Raw genomic sequence first — 15997 nt, 5'->3', positions numbered from 1 at the left:
TTTCATCTGGTGTAGCATGTGTCTGTATGTCGATTACGTCAAGAGCGGGATCCTTAACCGTCATGCAATGTGTTGGTGTCTGAACTATTGTCTTTGTCATGTCAGATGTGCGAGTTTTATTCTGAGCAGTCTGTTTAGCTGTTCTGTCAGCTAGGTCATTGCCTTGGGAAATGATATCAGTAACTTTCGTATGAGCTTTACATTTCATAATTGATATTGCAGTAGGTAGATGTATTGCATCTAATAAGGCATGAATGAGGGGTCCGTGCTGAATGTGGGCACCGTGAGAAGTTAAATAACCTCTCTCTCGCCACAGCACGCCGAAGTCATGGACGACTCCGAATGCATAACGTGAATCAGTGTATATGTTGACTTTCTTATTTGTGGCTTGAATACAGGCTTGTGTCAGAGCGATGAGCTCTGCTGCTTGAGCTGACAAGGTATTTATGCAATATGTTTCAATGACTTCAGTGTCTGTTGTGACTGCATACGCGGCCACTAGCTCTCCTGTACTTGTTCTCATACATGAACCATCTACATACAACGTCAGGTCTGGATCTGTCAATGGGACGTCTGTCAAGTCTTGTCTGGGTTTCGTCGTGATAGTAATAACTTCAATACAATCATGTGCTAGTGGGTCTGTTCCGTTTACTGGCAAAAGTGTGGCAGGATTTAACGTATTACAACGTCTGATTTCTATATGTGGCTGAAACAATGTTAATTCGTAACCGGTAAGTCTTGCTATAGTCAAGTGTTGTGTTTGCGTTCGGTTCACAAGAACCTCTACTGCGTGTGGTACTTGTACTGTCAGTTTGTGTCCTAACACTATGGCATCGCTTTGTCTGATTGCTAAAGCTGTTGCTGCCACTGATTTCAGGCACGCAGGCAGAGCCTGAGCTACTGGATCTAATGTACTAGAGAAATAAGCACATGGTTTATGTGATCCTGCTTGTTCCTGAGTGAGTACTGACAAAGCAGTACCTTCGCGTTCTGTAACAAAGAGTGTAAACTGTTTACTGTAACATGGTGTTGCTAGGACTGGTGCTTGACATAAAGCTTTCTTTAGGCTTTCAAAAGCTTGTGTATGTTCCTGAGTCCAAGGGAGGACAGTCGATGTGGCCGCCTCCTGTGTTGTCAACTGAATGAGTGGTTTTGCTAGAAATGCATACTGAGGGATCCACTGCCTACAATATGAAGTGAGGCCTATAAAAGCCCGTACCTCCTTTTGTGTCTTGGGTATTGGCATGTTAACGATTAACTGGATGCGATCTGACGTAAGCTGCCTTCCCTCCTTGGACAGCGAGTGCCCAAGGTAAACAACTCGCTGGACACAGAATTGCAGCTTAGAAGGGGACACCTTGTGCCCCTTTTCGGCCAAAAATTGTAAAACCGTCAGTGAAGCTTTTTCACATTCAGGTTCGCTTCTAGCGGTGATCAGCAGATCATCGACATATTGAAGCAGGGCAGTGTTGACTGGCATGTGGATACTGTCAAGTTCTCGTTTCAGTGCTTGGCTATAGATGCTGGGGCTTTCTGTGAATCCTTGAGGTGCGCGTGTGAATTTAAAGCTTCGTCCATTTAAACTAAATCCGAACAAGTATTGGCTTTCCGGATCTATTGGGACGCTGAAAAAGGCATTCTTGAGATCAATTACAGTAAAGAATGTTGCTTCGGAATCAATGGCTGTCAGTAATGAAGAAATGTCTGGAACTACGGGGTATTGTGGTACAATACATTTATTTAATTCGCGCAGATCAATAACCAATCGATATACTGGCGGGGCTTTTGGATCAGTTCGTTTAAGAATCGGAATTATCGGGGAATTACATACATTGGAGTCGGTTTCCACAACCACTCCTTGGGTAATAAGCTCGTCAACGATTTGCAGTAAAGCCACTACAGCATCTGGGGGTAACTTGTATTGTCGCATTCGTGGTAGTACCACTCCTGTCTTTAGTGTGACTCGATATGGTGTAATGTTCATACAACCAACATCTGTAGGGCCTTGTGCCCATAAATGTGTGGGTAAAGTCTGCAGTCGGTGATCCATGTCTCGGGACACATAGTGCCCTTTGAAATCACGTAAAAACAGTCTTACTCCTTCCGGAGAACAACATATTATAGCTCCTAGAGCTTTCAATGTTTTTATACCTAACAAGTTTTCTGGACATGATTTAGTAAGCAATAAATCTGTAGTTCGTGTCAAGGGACCAATCGTAAGTGGAAGAGGCTGTGACACTTCGTTAATGATAGGTTTTCCTGAAAAACCAAGGGAAATATTCTGTGAGCCTGAGAGGGGTGCCCCTGGAACTTCACTACGTTTTATGGTTGTTCGGCTTGCCCCTGTATCAAGTAAAAATTTTCTATTTTGGCCTAATAGTTCACTGTGTACATAAGGTCCTTCTTGATCTACAGGGACCTCGATAAGGGGTAAACCAACTTCCCTCTCTAGGCTGTTTCATGAGTATCGTTGATAATCAGGGTAGTCATACTGTGCGGTCTGGTACATCTGTCGTGTCGTTGTTGGTGTGGCAGCAATAGGCTGCGGTGGTGGAGCTGGCATAGACTGTTGCGGAGCTGGCATGGCCTGTGCATGCTGCGGGGCTCCTTGTTGGTTCTGATCCTGTCTAAGTGGCCGTGGTCTTTCTTTTGTATTACCTATGGCGATATTATGTTTTAAAACCGGACAGTCGTGTACATAATGACCTGGCTGTTTACAATAGTTGCATGTCCCTTTTACAGAACCTGCTGAAACACTGGACTGTGTCATACCCTTTTTATGACCGTCAGCTGGAACTGTCTGGGAAACTAGCATTTTCATTTTCGTGTCTTTCATGCGTCTTTGTTCATGTTCTTGTTCCTCTCTAATTCTATTGTGATGGTACTGTAGCATTTGTAACATTTGTGACGGAGTGTTACCTTGCCAGGTACTCTCGAATTTCAATACTCTATTCTTAACTTGGGGCAAGGCATTTTCAACTAATTTTGTCACAAACAGATGTGGATACGATTCGCTACTTGCTTTTATTCCACTATTTATACCAAAACATTTTTCGAATCGGGCATAAAAGTCACTAGTGTCTTCATCTTGCTTTTGTTTACAGGCTGAGATTGCACCCCAGTCTTCCTTTTTCGTAGTTAATAAACGTGGCAGTACCTGTACTAATAAACCTGGTAGTATTTTGGTCTTTTCCCCAAGCCCTAAACCTGGACCTCGAGCTGTTTCTTCGTTTTCTAATGCTGTCCAATCTATCTTTTGGTCTCCCACCTCCCAATCCTTTTCTTTGAGTTTTTCATAAATGCCCGCAGGCATTAATACCTTTAATATTTTCATAATGTCGGGATAGGTATACTCTCCCATGAGCAACATGTCTTTAATTTCACGGTGGAAACCCGCTGGGTCTTTGTCATGACTGGGTACCACTTTCTTCATTTCTAATAGTTCCATTTTAGATATGGGTGTGTATACAAACACACGTTTAAACTGATTGTCATCACCTTTTATCGGGTGCACTTCGCGTAAGGGATTCTGTCTATCCATATAATACGTCGTTCTTTCCTTGATGGGCAGTGAGACATGTTCGGGGCATACAAAAAGAATGTACTGCTTTCTGTATTCTAGTATTTCTCTAATTAACTCAGTACCTGAACCTCTCCATTTATTCGTGAGTAATTCGGTTAACATATCAGGTAAGGGACCAGGATCGGAGTGTTGGCTTTTATATAATATAAGGAGTTGTTGAATCATGTAGATACCAGCTAAACGCTGTTCATCTGGGGTGAGGTTCAAAAACGTGTGTGCTAGTGTATCATCACTATATTTTCCGGGACTGTCAACCCAGTGAACAGCTGACCTGGCTAATTCTTGTTCGTCCATAGAATCGAGTATATGATAACCCCTTCGTTCTCGGAGTAATTTGTCAGCGGCTTGGAACGAATGTTCGGGGGACCTTATATTTATTATAGGGGTTTGGAAATTTCTGTTATTTTCTGGACGTATCGGACGTATCGGATCAGTAAAGCCTCTGGTATTATTATGGGGTATTCCTTTACTTACATAGGCCATAGTTTCTAACTGTCCTGTGGGCAGTTCTAATTCTTCCTCCTCCTCGTTTTGTTCAGGCTGGTCTACCGCCAATCTTTCTTCGTGTATTCGTTCTACTTCTTTGCGGATCTTTCGGCACATAGCTACTATACTTAGTAGTTTATCATGTCTCCCCTCTGATATATTCCGACTCCATGTGGTAAGAATTCGCATTTCTTCCGGATTTACCCCTGGTCGGTCTTGATTTCTGACCACACAATTTATGAGGAAACGTAACAGTTCCCCCTGTATCTCCACTTTCTGGTACTCCATGGCTCTATTAATACTTTCAGAATCTCGCCCTGACTGGATAAAATGATATATATTTTCTAAATGTGTAGTCATTCCTGGTAGCCTCCCTAAATATATTGCAGCTCGTCGGATACGTAATGAGGCCAGCAGCATTTCATCCTTTTTGCCGGGCACAGGGTCATATCTACAATCTACTAGAAGTTCCTTAAGCATGTCGGGAGTTACTAGTTTGGGCGTACGTTGGTGGGCTAATTCTTGAAAGGAAAGTTTATTTACTCTGGGTGGCGTGGAAAAAATGTTTGTTGTACCTCCTGTAGCACCGCCTGGGGTGCTGGATGTGAAAGGATTCGTTGAACGTGATATAGCAACCATAGGTGTGGGTACAGCTGTAGAAACAGATGTGCTTGCCGGAACTTGTATCAGAGTTTGTTGTTGTGGAGGTACAGACGGAGGGTCTTGGCGTTGAACCCCCTCGGCAGGCGGTCTATGTGGTGCAGTATTAGCATACTCGGGAGCTGCGTCGTCTAAATAAGAGGAAAGGAAAACATCTTCTGCGGTTCTGGGATGCCCTTTGGGATGTGATTTTATCGGAAACAACGGAGGTGGCAAGTCTTTTGGTATCTCCGGAGTAGCCTTAGGTAACCCTTCGGCCAGAAGAGGATACATACCATTCATAAGGGCATTTCTTTGTCTGTCTACTTGTTCTGCTTTTGCTCGGGTACCTTCTTCAATAAATAGATTTTCTCGGACTTTATTTGAATTCTCCTTACTCTTCTCTTCCTGTCTGCGTGCTTTTTCTGTACGTCTATACGATTCTTTACGCCATAATTCAATGGCATCTTTCTGTGATTGTCTAGCTTTCTTTTTCCATAATTCTTCCTCTATTTTCATGATGCAATCTGCATCCCAGGTCCCAGCTGCGGGCCACCTCTGACTTTCTGGTAATTCCTTGGTGTAGTCTACCCATAAATCAAGAAATAATATGGCGTCTAGGCCATGTTTATGATACATGAAGTACCCTGGAGTGTCCCTAGGAGGAATGGGAACAGCTTCTTCGAGTACCCCTTTTCTAGTTTTGATCTGTCTTAATTTCGAAAAGAGCGGCATATTGAGAACTGATCTGATACCTAATTTTGAACACGTTTAATACAACAAAACACAATAATGAACAGTCATTCACACCACAATATGCAGAACGTATTTAAAACATTTAACATTTAATGAACAACAATGATGGCCATTTAGGGATCTAGTCACTAAGCATAATACTCGGCACTAACTAGGTATTCTGAATTATATACTAGACATACTAGATATACTGCTAAACAGTACAGATACACTGCTGAAACAGTGCAGACCGGATTTGTGTACCCAAACCCGTCTTGACCGGCACAACCTATGTGCACGTCAGAACGCCTCCCCGGCAATGGTACTCACCGGGTAGCTCGGAACGGAAGGCCTCGGAACTGAACTTGAACTGGACTCGAACCGGACTGGACTCGACTCGATACTTCGAAACTTCGGAACTTGGTGGGCCTCTGTATACCTCGGATCTTGCTCTCTCAGCTAGGCTCTGGTCGGGATACTTCGCACTTCTCACCGCCTCGTCTGGGTGTTGATCGCAGCCTCAGTTACCCCCGCTCGGCAGGAGGGAGATACAGGAAATCCTGTGGGTACGCGTTGTTGTCCGTCCAGCTGTGGCAGGAGACCGGGCCTGCAACGCACCTCCGGCGCGTGAGATGAGAAAGTGTCCCTGTTCGGGCGCCATATATGTGGTAAATAATTTAATTACCGGAACTTAATTTGATGCGGAACATTAATAAGAATAGCTCAATAAAATAAGAGGCAGAATCCGTGGTATTAGAGGTTCGGAACGGGCTTTATTCCTATACAAAGGAACATAATTCGAATTATGGGCCTTCTATTCCATCACCACGAAAGTTCAGGAAGGAAGGAACATATATTATTGACAGATAGGCAGTTTTATAGAAAATACATTACAGTAAAGCAGATGCAAGAGGCGTAACAGCTGATAACAGAGATAAAGGCATACATGCGTAACCAAAATGGGTGTAACTAGGCGTAACTAAAGAACGTCATTAGGTATGATGTCACAAACGGGTGGTTCCATGAAAGAATTTCGCAATGTCAGCAAAAATACTTGGCAGAGATGCGCGCGCAGCAGCATGACGTGTGAGTTGACGTGCAACTAGGGGGAGAATGGGACTTGACATTTAGCTCTACATGTGGAGACAAAAGTCTGGGGTTATGTCAACCTAATCCCAAATCATATCTAATATCCTATGTTTAAAGAACTGTGTTATCCAAAAAGAGAGGTCTCTTAGGATAGAATCTTATTCTATACTGACTATACTGACTGTTAGTGCGTGTACAAGCGTCTAAGTGTCTACACTAGATGCGAGGGGGTAGGAATATTCCATGGTAACAGGGCTATGAATTACTTGCATGAGGGCAGCGAGGCCTGGCCCCTTTGCACGGTAGCTGGAGGAATGTTTACTTAAACTGCTAGACAGGAATGCATCGGATGAGGGGCGAAGGAGATAATCTCGAAGGTGAAATACAGTTTTTGGCAGGCGACGGGCTGGATCAGGCACCGTTAGCCGCGCAGGGAGTAAGACAAAGTTCATGGTCACAGATGCAGGCTCAGACTGGAGCTTTCAGAGGCAGAAGGCAAGAAAAGGCTTGGTGGCAGAATCAGGGCCTACTCGCCTGAATCTGTAGAAATGTGGGAAGTGAACCATATAAAGCCGGTGGCCTTTTATACTTAGGAATAGAATATCCGGCCCATTCATGGCGGATCTGAAAGAGGACATGTTGACGGTGGACGCACATGTATTTGCGTCTTCATAACTGGAACTGGAGGGAACATACATGTACTTGTGACTTATACATGAAACCGTTGGGGTCCAAGATAGGGGACATAACCGACCATAAAAATCCATATTTCCACACTATGACACCATCTTCCACCACACCTTAATCAAGAGACTCCACGATGCCGGCATCTGCGACAAGTCATTGGACTGGATCCACTCCTTCCACACCGGCCACACTCAGTGAGTCCGACTACCCCCAATCCTCTCAGAACCTACAGAGATCAGCTGCAGGGGGCCTCAGGGTTCCTCCATGAGTCCCACCCTCTTCAACGTCTACATGGCCCCTCTCGCAGCCATAGTGAGAAGCCACAGTTTCAACATCGTCTCCTACGCCGACGGCACCCAGTTGATCCTCTCCCTCACTAATAAACCCACAACCACCAGAACTAACTTTTACTCGGAATGAAGGCCGTTGCCTCCTGAATGAAAGACAGCTGCCTCAAGCTCAACTCGGACAAGACCGATGTACTCATCCCGGGTTCAGCCCCCTCAGCTTGGGGCCCCCCTCTGAACCCGACGGACCACGTCGTAACCTCCGCATCATACTGGACTCATCGCTCACAATGAACCACCAAATCAATGCAGTTACCTCAGCGTGCTTCCACACTCTCCGGGTGCTCTGAAAGATATTCAGATGGATCCCTCAGAATCCAGAAATACGATCACCCACGCATTGATCACCAGCAGACTCGACTACGGCAACGCATTCTACTCCGGCGTCACCCAGCAATACCTGAAGAAACTACAAAACGTCCAAAACGCCGCATCCAGACTTGTCTCGACATCCCCCACCGCAGCCACATCATGCAAGACCTCCGACAACTCCAGTGGCTCCCAGTCAACAAGAGAATAATCTTCCAGCCCCTGACACATGCCTACAAAGCTCTCCACGGCAAAGGTCCAGCATACGTAAAACACAGCCTCGCATTCCACGTACCCGCCAGACAATTCCACTCCGCCCAACTCGCCCTAACCTCTGTCCCCAGAATTCACAAGACTAGATCCGGTGGAAGTTCATTCTCCTACCTCGCTGCCAAGACCTTGAACACTCTGCCCTCCTACCTCAGGCAATCCGTGTCGCTGACCCAATTCAAGAAGAACCTCAAGACCTGGCTCTTCAAATAATCTAACTCCCAGAGGAACCAGCAGTCCCACCCGCCCACAGCGCCTTGAGACCCTCACGGGTGACTAGACACGCTACCAAGCTATTGATTGATTGGTAGATACTAGCAGGGAGACTGTATGTGCTGTCCTGCAAAGCGAACATGTATTACTTGTTTATAATGCGCTTTAACACACCGTCAAAGTCGTATAGTGCAAAACAATTAAATACTATAATATAAGACTGTGCAGTACATTTGTTTTACTAATCGGATTCAAGGTTTATGGTCCACTTCTTCTTGTATGACCTGGAATGCTACAGAAAACCCCACTATTAATGAATGTGTACTGAATTTGTACCCATACAGGTTTTTGCGCCACAATGTACTTAATTTAATAGCTGACCTGTGCGAACATAGGCACTTCTCCTCTTTTACGATATTGGTAAAGGTCTAAAATGCAAAGAATTCTGTAAGCACCTCCAACTAGTTTATTCAAGACAGATTTTGACATATTGTTCAGACAACATTGCTAGACGTGAGAGTTCCGTGAGTTGCATTTCAGAGCGAAAACTGAACATGTACTGTAGCCAAGTGCTCACCTCGAGGCCTGGCCAAGGTGATAAGAACTCGAGGTATGAATACCAACATGCTTCAGGCCCCAGTGCTACCCTTCGATAGCAATGGGGAGCATCAGGTGTTATTTTTGCCCTGCGAAAGATTCTACTGTTTTACACATGTTTTGGCTCGCGGGGAGACAGCTTCGACTTTTTATATTTCATACAATGTTATGATATTAAATTAATAAAAGTGGAAATGGCGGGCTTACTATGAGAAAGGCGGGGCCGGCATCGGACATGCCGAAAGTATGGCTGTCGTACCGGCCCCTGACGACCACAGAGGCAGGCCTGTCACGCACAGTAGTGACGTGACAGGCGTGCCTCAATCGCGATTGGTCGTGGGTCCTGAACATGACCTGGAAGTGATTATGATCACTTCCGAGTCACGCGTTAGGACAACACCAGGCCGGTTAGAACCGGCCTGGCTGGTAAAAGGGCATAAAAAGCTGGGGAACATAGGAGTCCTCCCCTTTGCTCCTCGCTCCCCCAGCCTGCTGGACCAGCCACGCTAGGAGGCTGTAATTCAATTTCTTTTTGTCTTCCAGGTTTCCTCGTTCCAGAAGAGCGCGGAGTGGAGTGGCTGTCATTTTTCTTTTTCAGGCTGTGTGGAGAGGATCCTATGTTCGGCGGCGGGAAGCATCGAGGTCAACGATCATGCGATAGCTGTTTGCCGGGAAGTTCTGGCGTTGAGCAGCGGAGGCCCCGAGTGAGGACTGCGGTAGCGGAAGCAGTGTTTTCCGGTCTGCATTAGTCCAGCGGTAGGTCGGGGATTTTGAGGTACAGCTAGCCGGCTCAGAACAGCTGAGCGGTGCGCTCTGGTGGCGGCGTGCACGTTGTGTTAGCGGGGTAAGTGCTAATTGCGAGCGGGGATTGCTGCTGACGCAGGATTGTGTGAGGGGCTGTCCTTCCAATGTCAGGCGAGCTCTCCTGTTTCTGTGGGAATTTTTTCGAGTAGCGCCCTGTTTATGGTAACTGCAATCAGCCCAACATCCTGTGATTGTGGACGTATTCATTTCATCTCCCTGTGCCTAACAAAATTCTGCATTTGTAGTACAACTGGTGCTTCTATAAAGCACTCCAATACCGTCAGGTCGAGCACACGGTGTTTAATCATTTTACACAAAGTGCGGGCATTCTTCTAAGCCGGGAGGGCCGGTTGTGATCGGCGGGACAGTGCGCTAGTTAGTGCTGGCGGGAGGAACTGCTAACAAAGGATCAAGTGCACACAGCTTACAATTTTGGGAATTTTATCACTGTTTACAAACGAAAACAGAACGACCGACCAAGGTCCAGCTCAACCAAAACACATGTGTTGTTAATAATCAAAGACTTTGGTGCAAAAGACACTTCCTACATCTGTCGTCCAAAGATGCAAAGTAAATCAAAACATAGATCCAAAGGTGGAAGGTGCACTCATTGGGATTGAACACATTAAATCAAATAGTCCAATTAATGTGATGTTTCTTTCTTTTTGATTATGATGATTGTAACACGAGCAACGTACAGTCAACGCGTTTCGTTCCTTGCAGGAACTTCGTCAGGGCTATTTCTGAAGTCCACAAAGTATCCAAGAGTGATAAATATAATCCTTGCGATCTTTGTTCGTCTTGTGTATTGTTAATATAGTGAAGTATATACAAGGCAGACCCTCACATACTCATAATGATGGTACATATGAAAGATGGCGAAATAGGCAATTGAAGGCAAAAAATTATCCTTCAGAAAAACAGTCGCGTCTCAGCATGGTAGCCGTAAAGTATGTTACAATCATCAGAATTAAAAAGAAAGAAACATCACATTAATTGGACTATTTGATTTAATGTGTTCAATCCCAATGAGTGCACCTTCCACCTTTGGATCTGAATTTTATCACTGTACCTGGTGCTCGAAGTGACTGTGGGCATTATTACTGCATAAAAACACGCTGTGTAAAAACTTGCCATACTTACAGCATTCAAACGCTCAGGATTGCAATTTGGTGTAAATCGATTATTAGCTGTAATTAGGCAAAGGTTTAGTGCTGCTCTGTTAGATTTGTTGGTAGCTTTAGGGATTTATTACAGGTAACAGAGTGGGAGTCACGCCTTTTTGTGCTGACCGGTGGGGAGGTTCACTTGATCGGTTCTTCTATATGCTTTTAGATTGCAAGCATCAAGAGATCAACAACGTGGACAAGATCACTACATGGACGAAATCACGAGGAAGCCCATATCGGTTGGAATAACCACGGCAGCACAACAGGAGATACATAAGGGGACACTGACAGGCCTGCATTCCAGCGCTTCTTGGAGCCACGTGGGCTATGGAATACTCGCCTGACACACTGGATTAGCTGGTGTGGCTTGGCTCTGGTTGCGTGGTTGCTTACGGCCGGTCGTGTACCTCCAGCATTGTAAGGTAAGGAGCTGGACAGTGGACCAGGCCTGGAAGTACAGTGGGTTGTGTTCATTTAGGCTACTGCCCAGTTGACCCTGCTTAAGTGGGTGGCATTATGTACGCTGTTTTAGTAGCCAGCACGTTCAGAATAACCCCTGCAGTTTGGTAAAAGCAATGGCCAGTAAGGTAAAGCGTGGTGAGAAGCGTTCTCGCATGGAGTACATGATGGAGACAATGATGCGCAAGATGGTTATTATGGATAGGAGATGGAAGAAGGTCGATAAATTAGGGCAGAGCCTTGCTGATCTCAGGGAGAGGGTCGAAGGACAAGGTGATGTTGTGGATAGGCCTCGGTGAACCATAGTGCCCCCCCAAGCCTAGGGGAGAACTAGCTCCCCTTCCCAAGCGGGCTAGGCCCAAGAAAGGGGTCACAAAAGAAAAGAATATACCAAAAACACCTGTGCCAGTCCCCAAGCCCATGGGTGAAGGGTAGGTGCCCGGTCCATCGGGAGTGGTTCCTCTGGGAGGTGTTCCTTTGGGTGCCCCGGTCCCAGTTCTTCCTGCGGGGATGGTTCCTTTGGGAGGTGTTCCGTCAGGTGCCCCGGCCCCGGTTGTCCCTGCGAGGGTGGTCCCGGCAGGAAGCGGTGCACAGGATCCAGTGACTCCGGCGGGATGCCCCCGCGGGCACAAACCCGGTTCCACAAGACTTAGTGTCACAGTTAGCCGCAGTCCTTCCATGGTTGGGGAAGGCAGGGATGTTGTCAGCATCAGTGGGGGCAAAGGACATAGGGGGAGGACCCACTGGCTGAAGCAAGACAGATAGTAGCTCAGTTTGATGCAGCAGCTGGGGGTAAGGCAGGTGAAGGGCTGGGTGCACCTTCCCCTCTCATTCCATCCCCACTCAAAATTAACAAAGAAGTGGCAGTGAACAGCCTTGCGAAGGAGAAGCTGATGGAGCCAGCTGGGGCAGTTACAGGAGGTAAGCTGGTAACATTGCCTCTGTTAGGTGTGGGTGAATCCCGCACCGAGAGGGAACACTTGGCAAGACACGTCACACATGAGGTGAAAGAAAAGATATGGTCAGGAAGTTATATTAGTATGTTCTCATTGCTTCTTGATGAAACTGAAAGGGAGGAAGCAAAGAAAAAGAAGGACTGGACGCTCCCTAGAGAATGGGCAAGTGAGCTGTTAAAATTCAGGATTGAGGAGAACTTGAATAACTGGATTAGAGGTTTCTCAGTATTCATGGCAGTGATGGCTGAACGTTTTCCTAATATATAGGCAGAGATGGCATGTTACCAGAACCTGATCACAATGGCTCATGACAAGTATGGGGGCATCGGTTGGAAGGAGTATGATAAGGATTTTAGGAAAGCCAAGGCATCTGACCCATCCCTCTCCTGGGACCGCGTTGACACAATTGCGTGGTTAGATCAGTTTGGGGTGGGCTCACAGTTCAATAACAGGGGCCAGTCATTCCAATCCTTTCAGCCCTTTCGGCCACCTCCAACCACAGGTCCTGCCACTAGTTCAGGTAGCGGGGGAGGACGGAAAGGGACATGTTGGGACTTTAATAGGCGCACACATTCTAGTCCTCCAGGCACGTGCAAGTTCAAACACGCCTGCTCTATCTGTGCCAACCCATCGCACCCAGAGTCCAAATGTCTCCAAAAATCAAAAGATAAGGGAAGGAGGAAACATGAGTGAGGGAAGGGCACAACACATGGCACACTCACCCATTAACGTAATGGCTATAACTCCTTGGCTGAACAAATACCCTTATCATTCCACTGCTAGTACATTGCTAGAAGGTTTCATGTATGGGTTTAGGATTCCTGCACCTGACTACGTAGGAGCACCTGAATGCAAAAATCAACTTTCTGTTAGGACCAATCCAGGCGTGGCGGCAACAAAGATTGAAAAAGAACTGCGCTTGGGCTGAATAGTTGGGCCATTTGATTGCATTCCGGTAAATAATTATGTCTGCTCCCCTTTGGGGGTGGTCCCCAAAAAAGAGGGTGGAGAGTTCAGGTTGATACATAATCTATCAGCACCTAAAGGCAACTCATTGAATGACGCTATCAGTGATGAGATTTGTAGTGTAAAATATGCTTCCTTTGACCAGGCGGTGGAGATGCTCAGGGGCCTGGGCCCTGGTGCATTGCTGGCAAAATCTGATATTGAGTCTGCCTTTTGCTTGTTGCCAGTTCACCCATCGGATTTTCACCTTCTGGGTTTTAAGTTCCAGGGTAAATTCTACATGGATATGTGTATGCCCATGGGTTATTCAGTCTCCTGCGCTCACTTTGAGAAATTCAGTTCATTTTTAGAATGGGTTTTTAAACAGGCGACAGGGCACCAGTTTGTCATGCACTAGCTGGACGACTTTCTTATCTTGGGGTCAGCGGGCTCCCGGGAGTGTGCGTGGGCACTGCAAGAATTTTGCACGCTCATGTGGGCTTTTGGGGTTCCCCTGGCGCCGGGAAAGACAGTAGGACCTACGACAACAATAGAATTCTTAGGTATTGAGTTAGATTCAGTCCAAGGGTGTTTCCGGTTACCAGCAGACAAGATTATCAAATTCAGGACAGCATTACAGCAATGCCTGGCAAAAAGATAAGGTCACCTTGCATCAGTTACAGCAGACGGTAGGGCAGTTGAACTTTGCTCTGAGAGTCATACCGATGGCATGACCATTTTCCCGCTCCATCACCCAGGCCATGACCCGTCTCAAAGAAAAACACCATCACACCAGGCTGTCGGCTGAGGTTAGGCAGGACATGCGGATTTGGATGGCATTCCTGAAGGACTTCAATGGCAGAGTAGTTTGGCCCGGTCCACCCACTACTTCTGCGGAGTTAGGTTTATTGACTGGCGCTGCGGGTAGTGTGGGATTTGGTGCCATACTCGGTAATGAGTGAAGTGGCTCAGCGCTGGCCGGCATGGTGGGTGCAGAATGGGGTGACGGGTAACATCGGTTTCTTGGAACTGTTCCCCATCTGGGTGGCATTAACAGTTTGGCCTGAAAGATTGCGTAATCAATCGGTGGTGTTCTGGTCAGGTAACATGACTGTAGTCGAATGCATCAACCAACAAGCAGCACGGTGTAAAATGATTCTCCGCCTGTTGAAAGAGATAGTGTTGTTATGTATGAGATTGAACATGCAGTTTAAAGCTAAACATGTGCCCGGGGTATTGAATTATGCTGCTCGCTTCAAGATGCAGGTTTTCAGGGCACACCTCCCCTCTGCAGAAGCGACTCCCACATCCTTCCCAGAAGTACTTTGGCAGATTGGTGCCCCCAACTAGCGAACCTCGTGGCAGCTAGCCTAGCTCCCAGGACCAAGAAAGCGTATGAAGGGGCATTTTGGGCATATTGTACATTCTTGGGAAGGGATTGGGCAGAGAAGTGGCATGACCCGGGGGCACTCCTGCTTTTCTTGGGTGCTTTAAACAAAGAGGGGCGCTCAGCGGCAGCAGCCAGGCGGCATGTGGCAGCGATCTCTTTCTTTGCGCAAACTAGAGACAGGGGAGACCCCACCAACAGTTTCACAGTTAGGAAAGCCTTGAAAGGGTGGCAGCGCCTCCAGGGGTCAGCACCAGACATGAGATGTCCGATAGGGGTGGAGTTGCTAACATCTTTACTGGGGGCTCTTGACCTTATTTGCAGCACCCCAGAGGAAGCTCTGCTGTTCAGAGCTGCCTTTTCATTAGCTTTTTATGGTGCTTTAAGGATAGGGGAATTGGTGGCCCAGAATGAACAGGATGTGCACGGGATCTGCAGTTAGAGCATGCGCAGGTACAAGGCGACGCCTTATTGATATCCATTAGGAAGTCCAAGACTGACGAAGATGCCCGTGGTGAGGGGTAGTACTGCATCAGGCACATGGTAACCCTTGCTACCCGTAACACAGTTAGAGGCATTCCTACGGCATAGACCTAATACAAGGGGGGGGGGGGACATTGTTAATCCATGCGGATGGTACCCTGCTCACAAGGTTTCAGTTTAAGAGAGTCATGGATATGGCAGTACAGAAGGCAGGTTTGGCTCGTGGTTGCTTTGGAACTCATTCTTTCAGAATAGGGGCTGCCACTGAGGCGACAGCGAGGGGTTTTCACAGCAGCAATGTTAAAAGGATTGGGAGATGGTCCTCCAATTGTTATAAGCGCTATGTGCGGCTGCACATGTTGTGAGTAGGACATTTGCCCGGTGCTGATGCATGTTCCTTCTCTGCTTACATTTACAGTTTCTCAAACCTGTCACGCAGGGGGGAATCTGGTGGTGGCACATCAGCAGCTACAATCAACGCAAGGACGTGCACATCCACAGAAACCAGGACCACATGTCGTTTGGATTATTGGCCATTCATATGTGAGACGTTTGAATGCATTTTTCTTTTTAGGTAATTACCAGTCCAGAGCTGAGCAGGCTGGTTTTAGGATGTCATTTTATGGAAAAGGGAGTCTCTGCTTTAGTCAGTTCAGGGGTTTTGTAGTGCACCTTTTGAGCAAGGGTGGGGCTCTCCCCGGTATCATTATCTTGCACCTGGGAGGGAATGATCTGGTAAATCTGGGTAGAAGAGGGCTAGTGGAAGCCATAATCACGGAAGTAGGTTGGTTAGCTAAGGCATGCCAAGGGTGCACCATAGTATGGTCGCAGATGGTACC

The 15997-nt window shown here is 46.8% G+C and overlaps 1 long non-coding RNA gene across 1 annotated transcript; it reads left to right on the top strand.

Moving 5' to 3' along the window:
* Positions 1-9582: 9582 nt before the first annotated feature.
* Positions 9583-15755, top strand: LOC146817338 (uncharacterized). Its single transcript, XR_014962536.1, has 3 exons — positions 9583-9711; positions 11095-11350; positions 15577-15755. It is a non-coding gene; the product is annotated as an uncharacterized LOC146817338 (long non-coding RNA).
* Positions 15756-15997: the final 242 nt, after the last annotated feature.

The sequence above is a fragment of the Triturus cristatus genome, chromosome 6, assembly GCF_964204655.1.
Source record: "Triturus cristatus chromosome 6, aTriCri1.1, whole genome shotgun sequence".
Taxonomy (NCBI): Eukaryota; Metazoa; Chordata; class Amphibia; order Caudata; family Salamandridae; genus Triturus; species Triturus cristatus.
Note: the sequence above shows the minus strand (reverse complement) of the source record. Positions and strands in the feature narration are given on the sequence as shown.